The sequence below is a fragment of the Bos indicus genome, chromosome 23 (assembly GCF_029378745.1).
Source record: "Bos indicus isolate NIAB-ARS_2022 breed Sahiwal x Tharparkar chromosome 23, NIAB-ARS_B.indTharparkar_mat_pri_1.0, whole genome shotgun sequence".
NCBI lineage: Eukaryota > Metazoa > Chordata > Mammalia > Artiodactyla > Bovidae > Bos > Bos indicus.
Window position 1 is genome coordinate 42,765,054 of NC_091782.1, and position 24,104 is coordinate 42,789,157.

Consider the following 24,104-nt stretch of genomic DNA (forward strand, 5'->3'; position numbering starts at 1 on the left):
GGGTAGGGAAGTTCCCCAGGAAAATGGAATGGCTACCCACTCCAGTATTCTTGCCTGGAGAATTCCATGGACAGAGGAGCCTGGTGGGCTATAGTCCATGGGGTCACAAACAGTTGGATAGGACTGAGTGACTAACACTTCACTTTGTTGATTTGATACATTTATATATTGCAGTCTGATTGCCACCATAATGTTAGCTAACACTTCTGTCTCATCACATAATGATCATTTCTTCTTCATGGTAAGAACAGTTAAGATATACAGAGAGTAGAGTGGTGGTTAACAGGGTCTTGGTGGGGGTGGAACTGGGGAGATGTTGTTTAAGATACAAACCTATAACTAGAAGATAAATAAATCCTGAAGATCTAATACCCAGCATAGTGATTATAGTCAACAGTACTGTGTTACAAACTTCAAAAATGCTAAGGCAATTTTTGAAGCACTTTACTAAATATAAAGTATTTTTCAGTAGTAAAACTTTAACATTCCTGGTTTCCCTCTGCCTTAGAAAAATATGAAAAAATGAAAATAAGACCTCATTGGCCCAAGTTCAACAACAGAGAGTGCAGAAATAATACAGATGGAAGAAACATCTCTCTGTGAATAACGGAGCCCCCACCCCCTGCCAACCCCTACTATTGCCCTGCATTTGTTTGGGTAGCATGTCCACACCTAAGGAGACTTTTGTGGAAGGAAAGAATTCACAACTGGGTCTTTATAATGAGAGATAGGGTGTGCCTGGTTGAGTGAATTCCATATTTGATTTGGCAACTTGTAGGACCTCTTATTATTACTGTCCCTCATTTTTAAAAAAAATACATAAATCCAAATATTTATTTTACTATTTGAAAGCCTAATTTTATTAAGTAACTTTTAAAAATTGAAGTATAGTTGATTTGCAGTATTGTGTTAGTTTCAGGTGTACAGCATTGTGATTAATTTGTGCGTTTTTTTTTATAGATTATGTTCAATTAAAAGTTGTTCAGTCGCTCAGTCGTGTCCGACTCTTTGCGACCCATGGACTGCAGCACGCCAGGCTTCCCTGTCCATCACCAACTCCCAGAGCCTACTCAAACTCGTGCATCGTGTCAGTGATGCCATCCAATCACCTCATCTTCTGTTGTCCCCTTCTTCTCCCGCCTTCAATTTTTCCCAGCATCAGGGTCTTTTCAAGTGAGTCAGTTCTTTGCATCAGGTGGCCAAAGTATTGGAGTTTCAGCTTCAGCATCAGTCCTTCCAATGAATATTCAGGACTGATTTCCTTTAGGATGGACTGGTTTGATCTCCTTGCAGTCCAAGGGACTCTCAAGAGTCTTCTCCAGCACCACACTTTGACTAGATGGACCTTTGTTGGCAAAGTACTGTCTCTGCTTTTTAATATGAAGTCTAGATTGGCCATAGCTTTTCTTCCAAGGAGCAAGCGTCTTTTAATTTCATGGCTGCAGTCACCATCTGCAGTGAATTTGAAGCCCAAAAAAGTAAAGTCTGTCACTATTTCCATTGTTTCCCCATCTATTTGCCATGAAGTGATGGGACCAGATGCCATGATCTTAGTTTTCTAAATGTTGAGATTTAAGCCAACTTTTTCACTCTCCTCTTTCACTTTCATCAAGAGGCTCTTTAGTTCTTCTTCGCTTTCTGCCATAAGGGTGGTGTCATCTGAATATCTGAGGTTATTGATCTTTCTCCCAGCAATCTTGATTCCAGCTTGTGCTTCATCCAGCCTGGCATTTTGCATGATGTATTCTGCATATAAGTTAAATAAATAGGGTGTTACTTATAATCAAATGGGCTTCCCTGGTGGCTCAGCTGGTAAAGAATCTGCCTGAAATGTGGGAGACCTGGGTTTAATCCCTGGGTTGGGAAGATGCCCTGGAGAAGAGAATGGCTACCCACTCCAGTATTCTGGCCTGGAGAATTCCATGGACTGTATAGTCTGTGGGGTTGCAAAGACTCAGACATGACTGAGTAACTTTCACTTTCATAAGTTATTGCAAGACACTGGGGACAATTCGTGTGCTATGTAGTAAATCCTTGTTGGTTATCCATTTAATGTGTAGTATTAATAGTTTGTATCTGTTACTCCCATACTCCTGATTTATCTCTCCCCCACTTCCTCTCCCCTTCGTTAACCTTAAGTTTGCTTACAGTATCTGTGAGTCTGTTTCCGTTTTGTATATAGATTCATTTGCATTATTTTTAGATTTCCACCAACAAGTAATGTCAGTTTTTGTCTTCCTCTGCCTGACGTACTTCACGCAGTATGACAGTCTCTGGGTCCAATCTATGTTGCTGCAAATGGCAGCGTTTCATTCTTTTCTATTGTTGCCCCTCAATTTCTTGGGGAGATTTCACTGTAGAATTAGGAATATGATTCACTGATGCAGAATTGCCAGCCAGGACTGGAGGGACTTGGAACCCCTCTCTGCTAAGTCTCACTCCAAGAATGGGGAATCTTTTCAAGTCAAAGAGTAAGAATCTCACCCAACAAGGTTATAGCTGTCTCAGACCTTCCATTCATTGAAGGCAAAGGTTTTGAAGGTATCAGAAGACGAGAGATGAACGTATTGTAAGTGGAAGAGAGTGGTGTGATCTGGATTTCTCCTGGCCCCAATTACTGTGCACAACCCACTCTCCTCACCCGTGTGGTGAGCCCACTGAAGCCTCCCTGTTGGCAGAAACATTTGTTCAGTGCATTGCCAAAGGACTGAGTGTCTGATATATCTTGATGCGTATATCAGACTAGAGTCTAGTCCCCGCCCATCTCCAGTTTTGTGGCCTCTCTAAGGAGAAGCATGGGCAGCAAACCCAGGCGGCTCTGCTCCAACTGAGTACAGGCAGGAATATGACTTTGCCATTCATTTTGCACACAGCGGCAAAAAGCAAGCCCTCATGTCCTTCAGAAAATGAATACCCTGCGTAAGCACTGCCTTTGCAACAGGTGCTGAGATTCAAATATTAGAAGAAATACATGTGCCATAGCCATGAAATGGGCTTAAAAGTCAATCTTGGCTAAACTTTGTTCTCCCTGTTAATTTCCATAGAAAATGATCAGTTTGGGACATAATTGTGCTTGATTTGAATTTGTCATAGTGTGGTTGTCCTAATCCCTACCTTGGTATGCAAGTGTGTGTGTGTGTGTGCGTGTGCATGTGCGTGCGTGCAAGCAAGCTCATGCCCCTGCCCAGCGCATGTGTGACGCTTTGCACGTGTCTGCTTTGGCCTCCCCCTGGGCCTGCGTATAACTTGATAAAGTAGGAGGCAGCCCAGTATTTAACTCTATGGGCTTTTCACGTTCAAAATGTTTTTGAAAAATGCTTGTTCGGAGGAAAACGAAAGACTCCAGTGCTCACAAGTCTGAGCATTGGTACATTACTTTCCATCCCCTTGATCTCAGAGCTGTACTCATCCATTATTTAAAAATTACTGATTTTAGTCATTGTTTCTCCAAGGAGAGGCGGGCAAATGTAACTGTTAGTGCAGTAAATGATTTTGCTTCTTTTCTCTTCTATGTCCTTGCCACTGTTAAAATGACACTGCTGATTGATATGTGGGAGCCGTGTGCTGTGTTCCGTTTTGTTTGAATAATCGCACCCTTAGATGCCTGTGAACTTCTGTCTTCTCACACTGTAGTAGAGAAAATCCTAAAACAGCAAGGCCAGAAACAGCAGTTGTTAAAAAGCGCATGCTCCCTTGGCAACTTGCGTTGAACAAGCTTAATCCAAAACTGTCCCCTCTCCTAATGTGCTTCTACTCAATTCCAGCTGGGAACCTGATGGTTTCGTGTGTGAATCAAAAAGAGGACACTGATTCCCATCCAGAGCATTTTTTAATGCCAGCAGCTCATAAATGTGTGTGTATCACACATAAATCAGGGTCACACAGGGTGACAATCCGCTCTGCAACTAATGAGAGATTATGCGAAATTAGATGGGTTATGTACACGTTTTCAGTTTCTGTGTCTTTGAAATCTTTAATTAAAACACACAGGAGAAAGGCACACTGTCTGTAACTGTTAGATATTATAAGTTCTGGTTGTAAGGTAATAGCCTTCCAAGTTATTTTTATGGGTCATTCTATTTAGTGCCAACTTAGAGCAGAAAGCCATCTCCCAGCTTCCCAAAAGGAAAGTCTGTTTTCTCACTTTCTGATAATTACTTCAGGTCTGACAGTAAGGACTTGTCACAGTGAATACAGATTAGTCAACTGTGGATTGTTTGGGTCTGCGTTTCAACCACTTAGGGCAGAATAACAAGATCATTTGGGGCTTCCCTTGTGGCTCAGTGGTAAAAGAACCTGCCTGCCAATGCAGGAGACTCGGGTTCAATCCCTGGCTTGGGAAGATCCCCTGGAGAAGAAAATGGCAACCCACTCCAGTATTCTTGCCTAGGAAATCCCATGGACAGAGGAGCCTGGCAGGTTACAGTCCATGGGGTCACAAAAGAATCAGATACAACTTCACAACTAAACAACAACAACAAGATCATTTATATCTGTAAATGATCTTCCAGTCCGGGCATGCTGTGACGATACCCTCAGAACACCAGCATAACTCTGAGACTGTCTTCCTAATTATCTTGGTTGTCTAATAGCTGAGCTGTTGTTAAATAAAACCATGTGAGTCTTTCAATGCATGCCCCCCTCATCCTCAACCTCTTAAGTGATGCAGACAGTAAATGCATTTTAATATTTATTTAGAAAACTGGCATCCTGGGACTGTTTCACCAGACAGCTCATTTGTTTGAAAGTCCCTGGGGACAGTGACAGTCATACCACCACATCTCTAGCCACCTTCACACCACAGAGGCAAAATGCAGCATAGAATACTCCAGCTGAACGTTTATAGAGGATCTTGGTGTGGTTGTAATTTCCATTTGATTCAAGTTACTTAGTGAGGATTTACATAATTTGCATTAATGTGCGACTTTCTATCATTATAAGAGTACATTTATGTTGCGACAGAGTACTTGCCGGTTGTATCCTCCAAGGCAGCTCTGTGTGTGTGTGTGTGTGTCTGTGTGTGTTATATAAAAAGTAACTGGTCTCCCAGACCATCCCCCATCCTTGCATCTTTGTACCACGTGTGCTCTGATTATGGTCAAGTGGACCAAAGACTGAGGGCTCACCCTTTAGAAGCTCATGGATAATAGAACCAGCACCACCCCCCACACATTCCCTCCGCTGGGGTAGGAGAGTGGACTTTGCCAAATGCTGGCAGAAAGCCTTGAGATTCCTTCAGTTGTGTTACCATCTCTTCCCCTCCCAGCCTCACCTCGCCTGCCCTTAGCACCTCAGTGACAGCCTTGGGAATCCGCTCACCGCACACATCCAGCTGTTTCCCTTGTGTGCTTTCACCCTCAAAGCTCCCCGTGCACCTTTGATCATCGTATTTGCTGATTTCTCCAAAGAATGTGGTCCAGCTTGGATCTCACTCCTCTGAAAATGGTACTCCCAAGGCCCAGATCCTCTACCATGGAGGAAAATATTCCTTCTTATTGCAAAGCATTTGGACATGGTGATTCGTTCATTCATTGATTCTAAATATTTTAAAATTTAGAGTGGGAATCATTTTGTAAAGTAATAATGAGTATAATAACATTTACTGGCACATTTACTTGGCACATTTCTTATGTGGCAAGCACTGTGCTAAAATACCTATGAGCATCAGCTCATCAGAAGCTCATGACGTCCTCTTAGCCTCATTCAGTAGAAATGAGGCTTTGAGGCTGGTTAGGGGCTTAGGGTGGGTAGTAAATGGAGGAGCCGATTCAGGAGAACTAACTAGGCCACCTTCTGTGGACGTGTCCCAGGCTGGGGACAGCATGTGATTCCCACATAGATGATGTGTGATATGTACTCTACTCGGATACATCTTGAAATGGAATGTCCTGGTCAAGTTCCAGACCATGCCTGATGTCCACATCAAATACCTGGGAAACACTAGTGTTCGGAGGGCTGCTTGCTCAAACTGTTGCAGTCTCATGAGTGACTCCTGCTTCTCTGTTTCCTCTTTGATTGGACATATACCGTGCCCTGTATTGCAGTGGATTTCTACTTTATTCCAAAGACCAAACATTTCTGGAAGTGCTCTGTTGGAGGCAGTCGAGGGGGAAGTTAATGTGTTACGGAGAGGGGTACCACTTAGTATGACTGCCGCCCCAACAATTCCATTTTTGTATGACTATAAGAACTTTTAACAGGGAACCAGGGATTCAAAGATTAGAGGAAGAAAATAATAGCACAGGGAACAATATCTACTTTGATAATGACAATAATTTGAGAAAGTGCATCTTCTGCACATAACCAGTTCAACAGAGAATTATTCATTCGTTTTTTTCAGTTAATGAACATTTTAAGCATCTGTTATGTGCTTTTGGTAGCTTTAGGACAGTGTTCACTTCTCAATCTTCTGCTGTACCACAGTAAATGGATACACATTCCCATTAATCACTTTAGCTCATTACTCTTTCTTTTCAATTATTCATTCATTCATTCATTCACACAGTTTTTAATCTCAAGAGTCCTGAGGTTAAAGATGAAGTTCATATGGCGGGCTTCTGAGAAGTTGACTTTTGAACCAAGTCTTTAAAGGAAGAATTATATTCTAAACTGGAGAATTGTATTCTAAACATGGAAGTCCCATGTTCCTCCAATTTGTCTCTTCCTGATAAAAAGCTAAAACTTAGAAATCCCACATCAGTGGCAGCCAATCATCCTATGCTAGACTTATGTAGTCCTGCCCTTCTACAAGAGCCTGTAAATTGTCAAAAAGTACACATTTATGTAAGTTATTATTACTGAATATAATTCTACCTGAATTGATCATCATTGCTGGTGTACTTCTCAATTACGTTGTATAGAGTTTGATTATATTGTTCTACTGAACATATACTTATTTGGCTCAGATCTCAATGTACAGAGTACTATTGCATGAATGGCAATATCCTTAAAGTATGAGATGCTGATAATTTATGATTAGCCTTCTTAGGGACAGAGGCATGGGTTTGTTCTTTGAACCCAAAGGGCATCAATTGTTTGATAGCTAGATACAGTATTCATAAACTGAAAAGCAGGGTGGGCCATTAAAAAACAAACTGTAACTCCCTCTGTTGATTAAAGTAGGCATATAATCAAATGCTTTCTTATTCTGATTTCCCTTAGGAACTATGGCTTAGAAATTATTGTTGGTGTTTGCCCTGCCTTCATGACAAAACTCCTTCCCCAAATCCCAGCAGTGTTGTCTAAGAACCAGACTGGGGTGGGATTAGTACATTGGGTACAAAAGTTAATCCAGATGGGATGGACCTTCTCCTTTTTACAGGCAACCTTTTTTTTTTTTTTCCTGTTGAAGGTATATCCTAGAGAATTAACAATTTGGGGTGTGAAAGGAACACTAAATGTTCATTTTAGAGGAAGTTGACAAAAATGTAAAATATCAGTGGGGTAGTTGCCTGTTGGACCCTAGGATTTATGTCATCACATATTTATTTATTCACTCATTCATTCATTTATTCATTCAATAAATACTTACTAAACACCTATACTGTACATGGTACTAAGCCATATTCTACTGAGTATATGATGATAAGTAGGGTTTCTGCTTTCTAGAAACTAAAGCTCTGATAGAGGAGTTCAGATACGTACATGTCATAATACAAGGAGAACAAAATAGGAACTAAGAAAGCAGTACTTGGGAAATAGGATGGGATTCGGGGGGGTCCGAGCTATTATATGTAGAGAAACTCTTTTAAAATTTAGGTGTGCAAGATAACTTGGAGATTTCTTTAGAAGATAGCTCTCTATAGAAGTTTATACACTGAGAGGAATAATAATTATAGTTGACATTTATGGAATATTTAATATGTACCAGGCATTACACTAAGTGCTTTTTGTGAATTGTCTCATTAAATCCCCACAACAACCCTGTAAGATAGACATTATTCTTTCTGATATTTTACAGATTGCTCTATTGTATGCTCCATGGTTATAGCAAAAGCTTTGTCTCTATTAAAAGGCCACACAGGTAAAGGATACAAAGGAAAGTCATTGTATGTGATGCAGTATTAATTATTGGGCCAGGAAAATCTCTCTAATTTAGGTTTGGGGGGAGAAAAATCATTTTATATTCATTTAATCTAAATTATGGGATCCTTCTGGGGAAGGAAATGGCAACCCACTCCAGTGTTCTTGCCTGGAGAATCCCATGGACGGGGGAGCCTGGTGGGCTGCAGTCCATGGGGTTGCAGAGTCGGACACGACTGAAGCGACTCAGCAGCAGTAGCAGCAGCATGGGATCCTTCTAAAAAAATAAGTTGTGTTACTTCGTGTACACCCCAGACATATAAATTATTGGTTAAAGTTTTTTTTTTTTTTTAATTCATAAACACTGCCTTATAGAAATTAGATAGTGGCCGTTTGTTATCAGCACACTGGCTGCAAAAATGGACGCGAAAGAAAGTCTGGTATTTTCCCCGTGAATAAATTAAACATTTATCTACAATCCTATTTACATTATTGACTTAGGTACTGGTCCTGTTTCTCCTCACTGTGTAGAATTCCCCTCACTTATTTGAGAGGAGGGGAAAAAAAAAAAACAATTAAAAATATCCTCACTTTCTTTTTCCTGCCTTGAGATAACTCTTGCTTTCAAAAGAGATATGGGAAGAGGGGCTCTCAGAACCCCATTTTGTTCCACACTTAAGGCAGGAAGGCTCTAGATAAGAGCAGAACAAATGAGATTCAAGTATTTATTCTGGCTATAACTAAGGGATTTTTTCTTCCCCAGGAATAAAAATGATAAGTGGTTACCAGTGGGAGAGGGAAGTGGGAAGAGGCAAGATAGAGATGGGGGGTTTAAAAGGTACAAACTACTAGTAATATGAAACAAGTAAGCCACAGGGATATACTGTACAGAACAGGGAATATAGCCAATATTTTGTGATAAGTATAAATGGAGAATAACCCTTAAGATTTATGAATTACTACGCTGTACACCTGAAACTTACATAATATTGTCAATCAACTCTACCTCAATTAAAAACTACATAAAATTAAAAAAAAAAAAAACAGTAAGCTGGGGATAAAAAAACAAAACAAAACAAAAAAGTTACCTTGACTTTGACAGGCAAAGGGTAAATTTCGGTTCTCACAGGTGGCCTCAGTCGTCCCTGGCGCTGGAGTAGAGGGAGTCACAAACTAGGCAGAATTCACTCCTGGATGCTTTTCTCAGTTGCTTCCGCTTTTTGCTTCCTAAGGAGTCCTATTTCCCACCTACCTCGGGAAAACCAGGACTTAGATGTTGAGATAACTCCTGTGGAATCTACAATTGTACAATAAAAATATGTGTGCCAAAGTGATAGGTCATACAATTGACTTGCCACTTTTCTTAGCAGATTTTATTTCTGTGCATAATGAGAGGTAAATGTTAAAGCCCCAGCGTGAATGAGTACATTCCATGGGGGTGCACATCAGTGAGGCCTTCTACATTAATACCTAATCTCTGTCAAAGTGATCTCCAAAATTCGAATCCAGTTTTTACGTTTATTAGAAATTGTTCTAAGAGGTGCCTTGACAAAGGCATAAAAGAAAAATGAATTACTTATGTTAATACAGACTGAAGTAAGACAGAAAGAGAAAAATATCATATATTAACACATATATGTGGATTCTAGAAGGAAGGTACAGATGAAACTATTTGCAGAGAAGGAATAGAGATGCAGAGACAGAGAACAATGTGTGGATGGAGAGGGGCAAGAGAAGGGTGGGACGGCTGGGAGATTAGGATTGACACATATACACTCTCTCTCTAGTCGCCAAGTCGTGTCCCACTCTTGTGAGCCCGTGGACTGTAGCCCGCCAGGCTCCTCCGTCCATGGGATTCTCCAGGCAAGAATACTGGAGTGGGGTGCCTTTTCTGCTCCAATGTATACACTACCATGTGTAGAATAGATAGCTAGTAGGAACCTGTGCTGAAAGCTCAAAAAAAAAAAATTACTTATGTTAAAATTATATATTATATATGCCTATATACCAACTGTTTTGCAGTTTAATATGAATTGGGCATCCTTTTATTCCACATAATCCTTCCTATTTTAAAATTATCATTTTCTGTTGGAGAAATCAAAGCATAAGGTAATTTGCCAGAGGACATGATTGATATCCTAGGTAGGAAATTGGGTCCCTGGGAGAGTTATAATAGGAATGAAATGAGGCTCCTGGTAAAATGCCTGAGATATATTAACATTATTCTAGAACCCAGAGAGCCATACTTTCAGTCCATTGTACTGAACACAAACCCACAGACCTTTAAATGGTACAATTTTGTTAACTTGAAGGAGCCAGAAAAACAGACTTACCAGGGAATATTCCCATCCACCAATATGTTTAGTAAAAGTCTGGACAAAAGTCATCATCCTAAAACTGTATATTACTTTCAATAAGTGGCTATTGGTTTAAGAAGGTGTTCCTGTGTTTGGATAGATAAACACAGACTGAATGAAATCACTAAAATGACTAAAATCACTGACTAAAACCTCTTCACTGAAGAGGTTCTACAGGATTTAGCTCCTTGTTGTTTAGCTGTGTGTCTTTAAACCAGTTGACGCCTCACACGCTGATAAAGCCTGGAATAGGAGTTTGAACTCTGAGAAGCAGGTTTGAATAAGTCTAGACATTTTGTTATCTTCTGTCTAGCGTTCATTCGTGTCGTGGGCGTCACACTCCTGGATTAGCGTTTCATTATGCAGAAGCTGTTTTATCTTTGGCTTCCTTATAATAGCTTCGCGTGAATTCCGAGTGGAGAGAGAATGAAGGCCAGGGCTTCGGGAACTTCGGGGATCATACCTAAATGAGCTGGTTGGATAAGCATAACCTCGCTCTCTGATAGTTGTTAGATCTAGTGTCTCGCCACCTCATTTCATGTACAACATGCCAAGGAATTGACCAGGATTCCCTAAACAGTGAGATGAGACGGTAGAAATCCATTTCTGTATCAAGTATCCGACACCTGGTATAAATAAATGATGGTCGCGAGTGAGATTATCTGAGCTGTGGAAATCTAAGGGCCCGTGGGACACCTCTGAGTATATAATTGCTGCCTGGTCCCATTTTAATTAGCTCCTCGAGGCCCCAAAAAGCAGTTCAATTTTTATCCCCTGAATTAAGCATCTCTTCTATAAACAGCATTTTATTTTCAGAACTCAAAATGAAACAATGTTTGGTTTTCCTGACTCGCTGACTTTTTGAGAATGTGTTTCACTCTTAGAATGTAGAGAGGAATTTGAATTAACTCGTTTGCCCAGATAGCCACCTCTTTAATATCTATTTCCTCAGGCTCTATCCTTCCAAAGGACATCATGGCTTCAGGCTAAGTTCAATGTCTTGTAGAAATCAGCATTGTGTCAGGCAGGCTGCTGTGTCAATGAAAAAGCCCAGACCAGTATCACACTTCCAGGCTTTCTCTATAGACACCGAAATGTCATGTCATGTGGATTAAAAAAAAAAAAAAAAGTGATTAAGAAGCACTAAAGACCAAGATTGCTGATTCAGTCCCCTTATGGACTTGTCAGATTCATTCATTCTTTCTTTCAACCACTGACTCACATTCATTCATCCATTCATTAAACATTTGTTGCGTAAGATAAAAGGGCAAGATTGGCCTCCATTACTGGGTTCCTATTTCATGGGCAAGAGCTCACAGTACAAGAGGGTCAGACTAAGAATAAGTGGATCTGATAACCCAAGTCTATAACAAAAAGGATGAATTCAGAGTATCACCTTCTATCAAATGAACAAATTCTCTTTTGCACCTAAAAGCCAGGTTTTCCTTTGGAAAGGCAGCATGCTATGAGATAACAACAGGGCTTAAAGACCTAGACAGGCCTGGGTTTGAATCCTGCATCTGTAAATTACTAGCTGTGTCATTTTGAGGATGTTCTTTTGAGCTTCAGATCATCTTTAAATGGAGTAATGGTTCCTACTTTGTAGGGTCTTATGAGGAGGATGAAACACGTGGCATGATCATTGGCGCGTTTAAGCCATTTCAGCAAGTGCTGTTTCCCTTCTCTCTCCTTTGTTTTCAAGCTTCCCAAGGTAGGAGTTGGGAGAACCCTTTTCCTCTTGTGAATAGACACCTCCTCACCCCAGTACTTGAGAGCTGGGTAGGAGGACTTTTGGCAGCTCCCCAGGGGACAGCACCTAATCCCGAAGATCTGGTTTGCTGCACCCCCCACTGGGTGCAGGTACCGAGTTTTCCACCATCACCCCCAGAGACTGTCTCCCGCTGTGCCCAGCGTTCACCCACTTGGATGACGCCTGTAGCTCCCAAGAGAGACAGCAGGCCCGCGGAGTGGCCTGGAGAAAAGTACACTCACTAACACGCTCCCTCTCAGGACGCTGTTGTTCCATTGCCAAGCGCATGACCTTTCGGGAATTTGGAAATTTACTACTCTGTGGGGGGAGAGAGACAAAGAAATGCAAGCTGAAGCTTTATATCAAGTAAAGGGCTTTTATTATCAGAGCGTTGAATTGGGTTGGGATTTTGCACACCCTTCAAATTTCTTAGGGTGTGGGTGAGGGCATCCTAGGAGATTTAATTAGTTCCTTGAGAGGTGCAGAAGTTTGCGAGACTGAGGCCCATTTTCTTCTATTGTCCGTGGAGGTGGGGGATGCTGGCAATTAAATTTCTGGAAGACGGAGACTGTTGCCATAGATAGAATTGTATGGATATTTGAATACAGTTAAGTACTTGGTGGAGTTTGATTTTGTTGTTTTGTTTTCTGGAAAGGGACAATTAAACTGGGGTAAGTCAGGGCAGAGAGGAATGTGGGCAATGGAGTTAGAATGATCTGATGGTCTCCTACGATAAGGAAGACTGGGTAACAGTGTTAGTAAACCCTTCAGAGATAAAGACTCACAGGCTGCCCAAGGCTGTGTTTTCATCTTAATAGGCTCTCCCAATGAAGACCTGGCTTACTTCAAGCTACGTTTTTCTTACCTTAGAGTGTTTGGAGGCAGGGTCTGGACTAGATGCCAGGGAGCAAGCACAGCAAGAGGGAAGGCTTTTAGAAAGTTCTCTGCTATTTGGCAGAGTTTGTATTCTGTAGTTCACAATTCCAGGAGTCAACATTTACATTAACTTAGGTGATGACATCTCAGAGTAAAGAACCCGCCTGCAATGCAGGAGATCACCTGCAATGCCAGAGACCCGGGTTCAGTCCCCAGGTCAGGAAGGTCCCCTGGAGAAGGAAATGGCCATCCACTCCAGTATGCTTGTCTGGAAAATTCCATGGACAGAGGAGACCCGGTAAGCTACAGTCCATGGAGTCACAGACGAGTCGGACTCAACTTAGTGTCTAAACTACCATCGCTGCCTTGATTGAGCAAACCTGTATTTCATACATTTAGTTATGTGTTCAACTAATACTTAATAGTTCCATATATTAAACTTTGAGAGAAATGAATGAAAACATATAAGCTGACTTCAAGAAGGCTGACAGCCTACATAGGGAGGGAAGACTCTTATATGAACAGTTTAAACACAGGGACGATGTGCAATCCTATTATGAATGAAGAGAGACTGGATTCTAGTGGCTGGAGAAATTACTTCCCTCCGAGGAAATCAGAGAAAGGAGGTATTTCTGAGTTGGGACTCTGACTCACTAGAAACCGGGTCCCCTCTCTCCACACTGTGGACCAGCAACCTCCACACTGTGATGACATTCATTTCTCTCCCAGGTCAATAACAGGCAGGAGTTTCCTCATCCTTGAACCTCATCATTGATCTGCATCCCTCCTCCCATTCCCTCCTGGCCTTACCTCACCCCCTCCCTAGTGTGTGCTCAGATGCTCCTCGTGTCCGACCCTTTGCGACCCAATGCACTGTATCCCTCCAGGCTCCTTCGTTTCTTAAATCCTGATGCAGTCAGCAAGGGCTCTTTTGTATTTTACCTTCAAGAAGAATCTGGGTGAGGGCTCCTGGATTCCTGCTTGTCTTCATGGGAAAATACCAGGTCCACGTTGCTACGATCGGGTGTGCTAGCTCCAGGTCTCAGCAGTGACCACGCTGTCAAGGGCTTTCACTGAGCATTACCCATACGCAGGTGTCTCGGTCTCCCATTTTCCTATGTGCCTATTAATTTATTACAGATCTACTCTTGACTTTAATTCGGTATCGGTAACGTGATATTAGTAAGATGAATACAGACAGCCAGACCTAGAGTCAATAAGACATGAAAACTAGTGATATGTAACTATTATTGATTATGCTTGATTTAAGTATTATTGATTATGCCTGATAGAAGTCATTTTCAAGAGCATAGACTGTGGGTAATATCAGCACGCATCCTTTAGACTTTATTTTCTAAATACGTCCCATCTTTTAGCGTTGGTCATTCTCATTCAAAACAACCACTGTTACACTTCAGAGAATACTTCAATTCATTCTGTTCCACAGATGTCGTGTATGACCTGAATATATGTGATTCCGATACACTTGTAGTTCTTCGGAGGTTCCCAATTTAAAGGAAGCTCATGATGAAGGCTTTAGAAAATAAAGAAAAATGTAGCAAAGCAAAGGATTGCACCATTCTAAATCTCTGAATTTTGTGCATGTCAGCTTCTCTGAAAGCAAGGGGCCATATGTTAGAAGGCATCCCCTTACTTGGGTTTAGACAAACCACTATTTCAACTGTCATCTCCCAAATGTTGCTACATGACCAAAAAAAAAAGCCAGGCAGAGCCTGTGAAGTTAGTCTCAGCTGGAAATCCCAATGCAAGATCAGCAAGGCATGGCTTCCTGCTCCCCACCTTCGTAAATCAGATGCATTATTCAGAGGTCATCTCAGGTTCTCTTCCCTGAAAGGCCTTTCATCACTTGTTTGGTTCTCTAATTGGCTTATGATAGTAGGTCTTAAATCATCTGCTGGATTATAAATTCCTTCAGGGAAGAGACCTCAATTAAGCACACAGTGGATGCATAGTGTTTCAAAACAGAAAGTAATCATCAGGAGAGAGGAAGGTGGCCTGGGACTGTCACTCGCCCAGGGTCACAGAAGATATGAGACGGAAGCAGCATAAGAACCCTTTCGTGTCAAGGTCATCATAGGTTTTTGATAATTTGACACACATCCTCCCTCCAGCCAAAGAGCCTGAACCTAAGCTTAGTTCTGGGAGGGCTCCTTGTAAAGCATCCTTGTAGAGCCAGTTTCAACCTGCTCTTTGCTTTCTTTACCTTTGTCATTCAGCATGTCAGTCCAGGGAGCACTTCCACAGAAGACCAGCAGGGGGAGTCCACTTGCGTGGAACGTCTACAAAACCAACTGTTCTTTTTAAAAAAACACGAAACCAAACCACAGACCACGCTATGTGAGGTGAAGGGGCCAAGAAGGGCCTGGCTTCTGCATGTCTGAGAGCTTTTTAAAATGGTCTTTAAACAACCCTAGACCTCCATCAACCGGATTTTTAAATTATACAAACTGCAAGTCAGATTCTTAACTAGGTTTAACAAGTAGGTACACAATAACAACAATTACCATGTTTGTTTCTTTTTTAAAATTTGCCTTTATTATTGTTGTGCTTTGCATAGAGAAGACAAAAGCGAAGGCAATTCTGGAGAACAGGCAACCTCTCGGGTACCCATCTCCTGCTGATTTGTAAATGTCGGGGCAAAGCGGAGTTCGTTTTTTGGGAAATAAATGTCAAAAGCAAGTCAGAGTCATTTATCCCTTGGCAGGAAATATTGATCTGGTGACATTGTTCGATTATAATAACTGTTTCTATTGTGTTAAGTGACTGGGGTATATTTAACCAATTTCAATGAAGAATGAAGGGCACTGTGCCATTTGATTGGCTAAACGTTAGAAGCTGCGTTTTGTTCTAACCAGTTCATTTGTTCTGTCACCAGTATTTATTAAGCACCTACTGTGTGCCGAACATTCTGCTAAGGGCCAGGGTAAGAAGTAGGTTTTGGAATTGGATACCCTCGGGTTCAAATTATTCTACTGCCACTACCAATTAACTGTGAGAAGTTGAACAAGTTCACTTAACCATACTGTCCTCGTTTTCCTTACATTGAAGCCACAGAGGTTATTCTGAAAATTAAATGAAAAAATGCATGTCTGCCTGTCAGAATGCAAGGCCTAAGTTATCATTAACTTTCATTACCATCATCATCATCATCATCTTCTTTTTTTCTCATCATACTCTTCATTTTTATCTTCAGGGTACCAATTTGGTGAAAGAAATGTTTAACTCAGCAGCTTAACATTAACACATTTAACAGCGAACTGGATTTAGAAGTGGGAAGGGGGAGCAAATGTGAAAGCCAGCTTTGGTAAAGCCATTATTTAAAATAACTACAGTTTATTTAAAAATCTAGAACAGACAGTAACTCACATTTCACAAGGCTACACCATCCTAAGGATACATTCGAGGAGTACGCGTTTAAGGTACTTGTAAGTCAATACCTTCTTCCTCAAATTCCCACCCACCCCCTAGTCTACTTGTCCTCCTCCCTGTTCCAGGGATGTCACCAAGGTTCTCCCAAGCACCTTCTTCCAGCCCTGCTCCTGGCAGGCTTGCAGTGATCCCCTCCTCCCTCCATCCTGCCCTATATGTTCATGGTGTGGCCCCCAGACACCCTTCTGGAATATTTCATCAGCTCCTGTTTCTGCCCTTTGATGTCAAAAGGGTTGGTGATTGGCCATTCTTCTGTTCTCTTGCCAAGCAGAGACCAGGAAATGTGTCCCCTCCCTCCTGAGTGTCATAATTTATCTTTATAGACCCTGAAACACAGCACTATGACCCCACTGCCCTTCCTACAGCCTTTCCAAGAGGCTGGGTTGGTGGTCCTCCCGCCGTGACTTCCCTTTTTATCAACGTCATTCTACCCTCCCCCAGCATCCCTCGCAGATACACCTCACCCTGTGCTCAGAGTCAGTTCCTTCCTTAGACACTCAGCCCTGAGAACATCCAGGAAATGCTGACCTTCAGATACTGTGTGTTGGTCACTGTTGGTTTTCTGCCATGAGCCTCATCAGACAGGCTGCTATACAGATGCAAAGTCTTTCTACTTATGTCACAGACCACCCAGACTTGCCCAGATTCATGGTGGGTGTGCAGCAGCTCATACCCTCCAGCTGGGCTTCTCGCTACAGGAGCCAATGGTGAGAAGCTACTGAGCTGGGATTTAGAGCGTAGGTTTCTAGCTAATTCTTCGACTTGCTAACAGTATAGTGCCCTCTGGCATTTTAGTCACCTCCTTGCTTCTCCACTTCTTTAAAACGTGGCTTTTACTAAACACCTTGCAATATACAATTGAAAGTGACATATAAGTAAATAAGATGTTGTAAATGAAACCATCTTCAGTATCCAAAGGGTGATGCAGACACTTTTGAGGAGCATGTATCAACGTATTCTTAGGACAGACTGACCTAGACGTTGGTTTGCATGCAATATCACATTCCAGTCATTCCATCCGTATTATTTTGCATCATTAAAACATAATCTTAGAATTAAAAAGAAAAACATTTTAATAATGTGTTTTTGTCCTTAACCTGAAATTAAAACTTTCAGATAAGGATAGTACCTTTGGAATGTTTTCTTTTAAACTTGAGCCAAGTTAACAGTCATCATTGCTACTACTTCTGTGACCTTGGCCACGTCTCATCTTCTCTCCGAGCCACAGCTCCCCGTGAACGACCTCTAACCTCATGCTGTGAACTTGCACCAACCTGATTCCATGTGGCAGATAACAGGACACCTAGTCATGCCTTCAAAGGTTATGAACGCAGTACACGTGTTAAGTTCAAGCTCCATCTTCCCAGTACCTTGAATATTGAAATGGCTCCATTAGAAATGGACTAGGAATGAATCATAGTAGGGTGTGCTCGAAGTTTCCTATAGATTCTTGAAAAGCTATTTCACTTGGGTTCTTTGGCGTATGATTAATTTAGAGAGAAAACGGATCCAAAAAATTCTAGCCACCTCACCATTCCTCCAGGGGTTCCACTTCTTCGGTGTCTTGTCATTTTAATTGAAAGAAGGAAACCTCTGGAGGATGAAAAGAAAGAGAAGATGAGCTGTGGACCATCAGCTTCGTATGCATTTAAAGTAGAAGAAAACATCCCAAACACGCTTAGTCTTTCCCTTCCCAAAACGGACGGCATGGGGTAAATGCTCCTTCCTGTGCTGGCTGATGCTCTGTCATTTCACGGAGTAGCAGGTAGCAGGGTTTACGCTCCCAAGCCCAGATTGCCTTCTCAGCCCCCTGACGCCAGTGCCTTTCCCCATTTGCTGTCTCTTCTTTCACCTCCAGTAAACTAAACGCTGCCATTCAAGCGCCGCTTTTATGAATGTTCTGTAAAGGACATCAGCAGACTTTGCACATGAAATGCATGAAAATTAGCCAAGACAGAGGGACAGGATGTGCTGTCCGTGGTCTGCGGGAGGGGTGGAGGGCAGGAGTTGTGGTTGAAGACTGGGTCTCCTCCAGTCCACCATGGCGGCCAGGAGCCTGGTGCTTCAGCCACCAAGAGGAGCACTTGGCGGGGTTCACCTCTGAGATCGCTTCTCAGCTGGTTTTATGAAACCCAGGCTTTATTAAACCAGATTGTTTTATTGCTTCCTGCATGACCAGTCTGTTGGATTTCTGTACTCAGCTCCCTGAGAGTGCTTTGAATTATAGCTTGGGTGATTTCCATCTACAAGGTTCATGACATCATAGTGGACATTGGCGAAATGGTGTCAAACCGGCATTAACTGAAATTGAGAGGAGATAGGCTGGGAAATTCAAATAAAGGTGTTTCCAGATTAAAATACAAAATATCATGTGGGTCCAAACTCTCACTGTATAGTCATTCATAGCCCAAGCAAGGACTTTTGGCTTTTATCAGTATGATATAAATAGATGACTCCTTAAGAATAGAGACTGTCTTGAGTCAAAAGTTGACTAGTAAGTTTTGTGTGCCTGTGATGTACTTATTATGGAGCAGATTTATCTTCTGATATGTGTGTAGGGGAATGCTGATGCAAATGCAATTCACATGTGGATCCGACTCTTATTCCAGGGCAGGGTGGGGCAGTAGGTTGGAGTGTGGCTTTCTGTGTCCAGGTGGCAATTGGTATTCCACAAGATCCAAATGTGAAAGGCTTTCTTTGGAGAAATTAGACAAATCCCAGGACATCTTCCAAGCCTAGCACAGTGGATGAATGTCTCAGATGTTCAATAAAGATTGTTAAATGAAGGAAGAAATTTTCCTAGACTCAGAGACGGGGACTGGAAAAGTGATCATCAGGCATATAAGATAGAGCCTGTGCTTCTTGGCTGGACAGACGTTCCGACCTGCACCGGCAGCCCTTTGTAGTCACACTCATAGGGCTGAAAGATGAACAGCTTGAGAGGGTGCACTGGCATTTCACAGGGTGTGGATCAGAAAACAGCCCACTTGGAACGTGTGTATACAAGCATGCGTACGGCTGGGGGGCTGGTGACACAGCTTAGTGACGACCCAGGGACTAGACTGCACTAGGCGGCCTCTGCCCTCCTCCTGTGAGCTTGGACATTAAGGTCAAGTAGGTGACTGCGTGTGGGACACCAGCATGTCGAAAGGGCCCCTTGCCCGGTATCTCACGTGGCCTGCCGGTTCAGAACTTGTGGTATCTGGGTAGGTTCTGGCCCCCAGGGCAGATGTGGGCCACATGACCTTCATCACTGGAGGCTTTGGGAGGGCATAGGTGAGGCGAGAGGGCACAGTCCTCCCAAAACATCTTTTGGAAAGAGGAGAAGCCAAAACGTGCCCAGTTTCAACAAGTTTCACTTTCCCTGATCTTTTTTTTGTTGTTATTTTCCTTTGTCTCCTAAATACTCTTGCTTAAAAGAACTCTCCAAGAAAAGATTTCCAGGGAATGCTTTTTAGAGGTCCTGTGGAAGCCAAGAATAATTGGCCTCCTTTTTTGGCCAAGGACTGAAGTCAAGGCAAGTTTTAGTTGCTCCCCCAACCCCCGTGCACACATGGATATTCATATTACTAACAGTCAGCTGCTCTGAGTCCATATCAAGGATGGACACATTGACCAGCAAAAGCCAAAATTCAGCACAGTATCAATCCCCTAAATGTAAACATCTCTCTAAAATTTTAAGAGTACATAATTTCAGTATTTTTTCCTATCACTAGATGTTTAGAGCTCCCTCCAGTGTCACTGTGTTGTCATATTAGTTTTAAGCTTTTTTTTTCCCTAAGATCAATATTTCTTTAACAATATCAGGGAGAGCATTTTTGTTTTCTTTATACTCATGTTAAGAGCTGCACACGATGCCTGGAAATGTCTTGTGCATCCCTAGCGTAACCAAAAGTGGGGTCTGACTGCTCGCTGCTCAAAAGTCATTAAAGAGCCCAGGTTGGTGGAAAGGAAAGTCTGTGTTGTTTGGGACGCCTGCACCCAGGGAGGAGGGTGGCCACTTGTCCAGAGGCCAACTCCCCCAACACTGACCATCAGTGGACCAGAGCTTTTATAGGCGGAGGGAGGGGTCTACATGCAGAAACAGCATACAGTCATCTTGAAATCGGTCATCGGTGGTCTGACCAGCATCATCTTAATTGTTTTAAGTACGGTTAGTCTTCAGTTCCAGCACTGGTTTATTTCTATTTCTTTGTGGCCAATTCTCAGAATTGTGGCAGCTTATATCATGGCTACAGTCTGGTCATCATGTAGTTAACTTGTTCTACCTGGTAGGGGTTTCAGTATCTGCCAAACGGTTCACAAGATATGGCTCAGAATACTGTCTGTAGCCCTTGAGAAGGAACTGGAAGTCCTCGACTATGCTTAATGACTAAAGTATTATTATTTGGTTTCCTTTTGACTGTTTTCCTTTGTTTCTGCATGTTCTCACTTCTCTGATTACATTTGTTCTTTTAATCAGAAAAACTGAAGTTTTTCTGCAGACAGAAGGCAAGCAGAGGGCATGGGAGGCAAGGATCACAGGGTCCTGCTGTGCTTCCCCAACACCAGAGACCAGCTGTTCTGCTGTCTGTACTTCTCTCAGGATCAGGCAAGTTTGAGGGGAGGAGCAGAGGGGGATGAAGAAGTGGTCAGACAAGGGTGATGAGAAGGAACTCATGAGATATGTGCTATACAAGTGGCTTAGCTTAAAGAGCCTAGCAGCTCTCCCCACCTTAGGGAACGGCAGAAGCCCGATCTTTGAGCTGACGAGCCAGGGCCCTGGGCTTCCATCTGCTTGCCTGGCATCATATGAAGCCACATGAAGTGTCTCACGTGTTCAGCTCTGCTGTGAAGGCAGCAATGCCTGTCCACAGCTGGATGTCTTCTAGGTTTGGGATTGCCAAAGCTCTGCTTCGCACTAGAGTCCCAGTCTTTCTGAGTGTTGTACTTGCATATGTGTGAGTATATATATGTTTATATACACTCACCATGCACCTATGTATGCATATGCATGCATATCCAACAAGATATTCAAAATCCAAAACGTTGTTTTAACAGTTATTAAAAATTCTTCATCAGCAAATCTGAATTCAGCCCAGGATCAAACCACCTCCTTCATTTGGCTGGCAGTGAAAGGTTCTGGGTATTGTAAAATCTTTCAAGATACCGTTTGATGTGGGGTGGAGGGAAGGTCGTTCTCCTTCAAAGCTTAGTGACTCTGAGGCCATGACCTCCTTGTGTACCGGCATCCCCTCCGCTTTCTGCAGTGTGGAGACTCTAGCCTTGGGTGGGCAGGAGCCAGCTCTGATATCAGGGATGATGTCTGCTCCTGCTTCACGTCAGTGAGAGCTGGAAGTTGAATTAATGAGAACAGGAGAGGCTTGGGCCCATGGAAATCGTTCTCACTCGAAAGGAGACCCAGCTCTCCAAATGTGTTCCAGCCAAGCCTTGCATGCATTATAGTCCTGATCCCGGGTGGCAAGGGTCTCAGAAGTAGTGTGTTCTGTCTCCCTCTTCTGTCGTTCTTAGCTCATGAAGCTGTGTGTCTGTTGTCACCCAGAACATTGCTATAAGCCAGTTATCTCTAATTTTTTTTTCTTTCTTTTTTTTTCTTTAATAGAAAATTATTTAATTAGTATACATGTGTTCCCCATCCTGAACCCTCCTCCCTCCTCCCTCCCCACACCATCCCTCTGGGTCATCCCAGTGCACCAGCCCCAAGCATCCAGCATCGTGCATTGAACCTGGACTGGCATCTCGTTTCATACATGACGTTTCACATGTTTCAATGCCATTCTCCCAAATCTTCCCACCCTCTCCCTCTCCCACAGAGTCCATAAGACTGTTCTATACATCAGTGTCTCTTTTGCTGTCTCGTATACAGGGTTATCGTTACCATCTTTCTAAATTCCATATGTATGCGTTAGTATACTGTATTGGTGTTTTTCCTTCTGGCTTACTTCACTCTGTATAATAGGCTCCAGTTTCATCCACCTCATTAGAACTGATTCAAATGTATTCTTTTTAATGGCTGAGTAATACTCCATTGTGTATATGTACCACAGCTTTCTTATCCATTCATCTGCTGATGGACATCTAGGTTGCTTCCATGTCCTGGCTATTATAAACAGTGCTGCGATGAACATTGGGGTACACGTGTCTCTTTCCCTTCTGGTTTCCTCAGTGTGTATGCCCAGCGGTGGGATTGCTGGATCATAAGGCAGTTCTATTTCCAGTTTTTTAAGGAATCTCCACACTGTTCTCCATAGTGGCTGTACTAGTTTGCATTCCCACCAACAGTGTAAGAGGGTTCCCTTTTCTCCACACCCTCTCCAGCATTTACTATTTGTAGACTTTTGGATCGCAGCCATTCTGACTGGTGTGAAATGGTACCTCATAGTGGTTTTGATTTGCATTCCTCTGATAATGAGTGATGTTGAGCATCTTTTCATGTGTTTGTTAGCCATCTGTATGTCTTCTTTGGAGAAATGTCTATTTAGATCTTTTTTGATTGGGTCATTTACTTTTCTGGAGTTGAGCTGTAGGAGTTGCTTGTATATTTTTGAGATTAGTTGTTTGTCAGTTGCTTCATTTGCTATTATTTTCTCCCATTCTGAAGGCTGTCTTAATCAAAAATCTTCCAGCAAACAAAAGCCCAGGTCCAGACGGCTTCACAGCTGAATTCTACCAAAAATTTAGAGAAGAGCTAACACCTATCCTGCTCAAACTCTTCCAGAAAATTGCAGAGGAAGGTAAACTTCCAAACTCATTCTATGAGGCCACCATCACCCTAATACCAAAACCTGACAAAGATCCCACAAAAAAAGAAAACTACAGGCCAATATCACTGATGAACATAGATGCAAAAATCCTAAACAAAATTCTAGCAATCAGAATCGAACAACACATTAAAAAGATCATACACCATGACCAAGTGGGCTTTATCCCAGGGATGCAAGGATTCTTCAATATCTGCAAATCAATCAATGTAATACACCACATTAACAAATTGAAAAACAAAAACCATATGATTATCTCAATAGATGCAGAGAAAGCCTTTGACAAAATTCAACACCCATTTATGATAAAAACTCTCCAGAAAGCAGGAATAGAAGGAACATACCTCAACATAATAAAAGCTATATATGACAAACCCACAGCAAACATTATCCTCAATGGTGAAAAATTGAAAGCATTTCCTCTAAAGTCAGGAACAAGACAAGGGTGCCCACTTTCACCATTACTATTCAACATAGTTTTGGAAGTTTTGGCCACAGCAATCAGAGCAGAAAAAGAAATAAAAGGAATCCAAATTGGAAAAGAAGAAGTAAAACTCTCACTATTTGCAGATGACATGATCCTCTACATAGAAAACCCTAAAGACTCCACCAGAAAATTACTAGAACTAATCAATGATTATAGTAAAGTTGCAGGATATAAAATCAACACACAGAAATCCCTTGCATTCCTATACACTAATAATGAGAAAACAGAAAGAGAAATTAAGGAAACAATTCCATTCACCATTGCAACGAAAAGAATAAAATACTTAGGAATATATCTACCTAAAGAAACTAAAGACCTATATATAGAAAACTATAAAACACTGGTGAAAGAAATCAAAGAGGACACTAATAGATGGAGAAATATACCATGTTCATGGATTG

At 42.1% G+C, this 24,104-nt stretch overlaps 1 protein-coding gene across 26 annotated transcripts in view; it reads left to right on the forward strand.

Annotated features, from left to right (window-relative positions):
• ATXN1 (ataxin 1) overlaps positions 1-24,104 on the forward strand; it is a 426,916-nt gene that overhangs the window by 320,062 nt on the left and 82,750 nt on the right. The gene's annotated exons all lie outside the window — the stretch shown is intronic.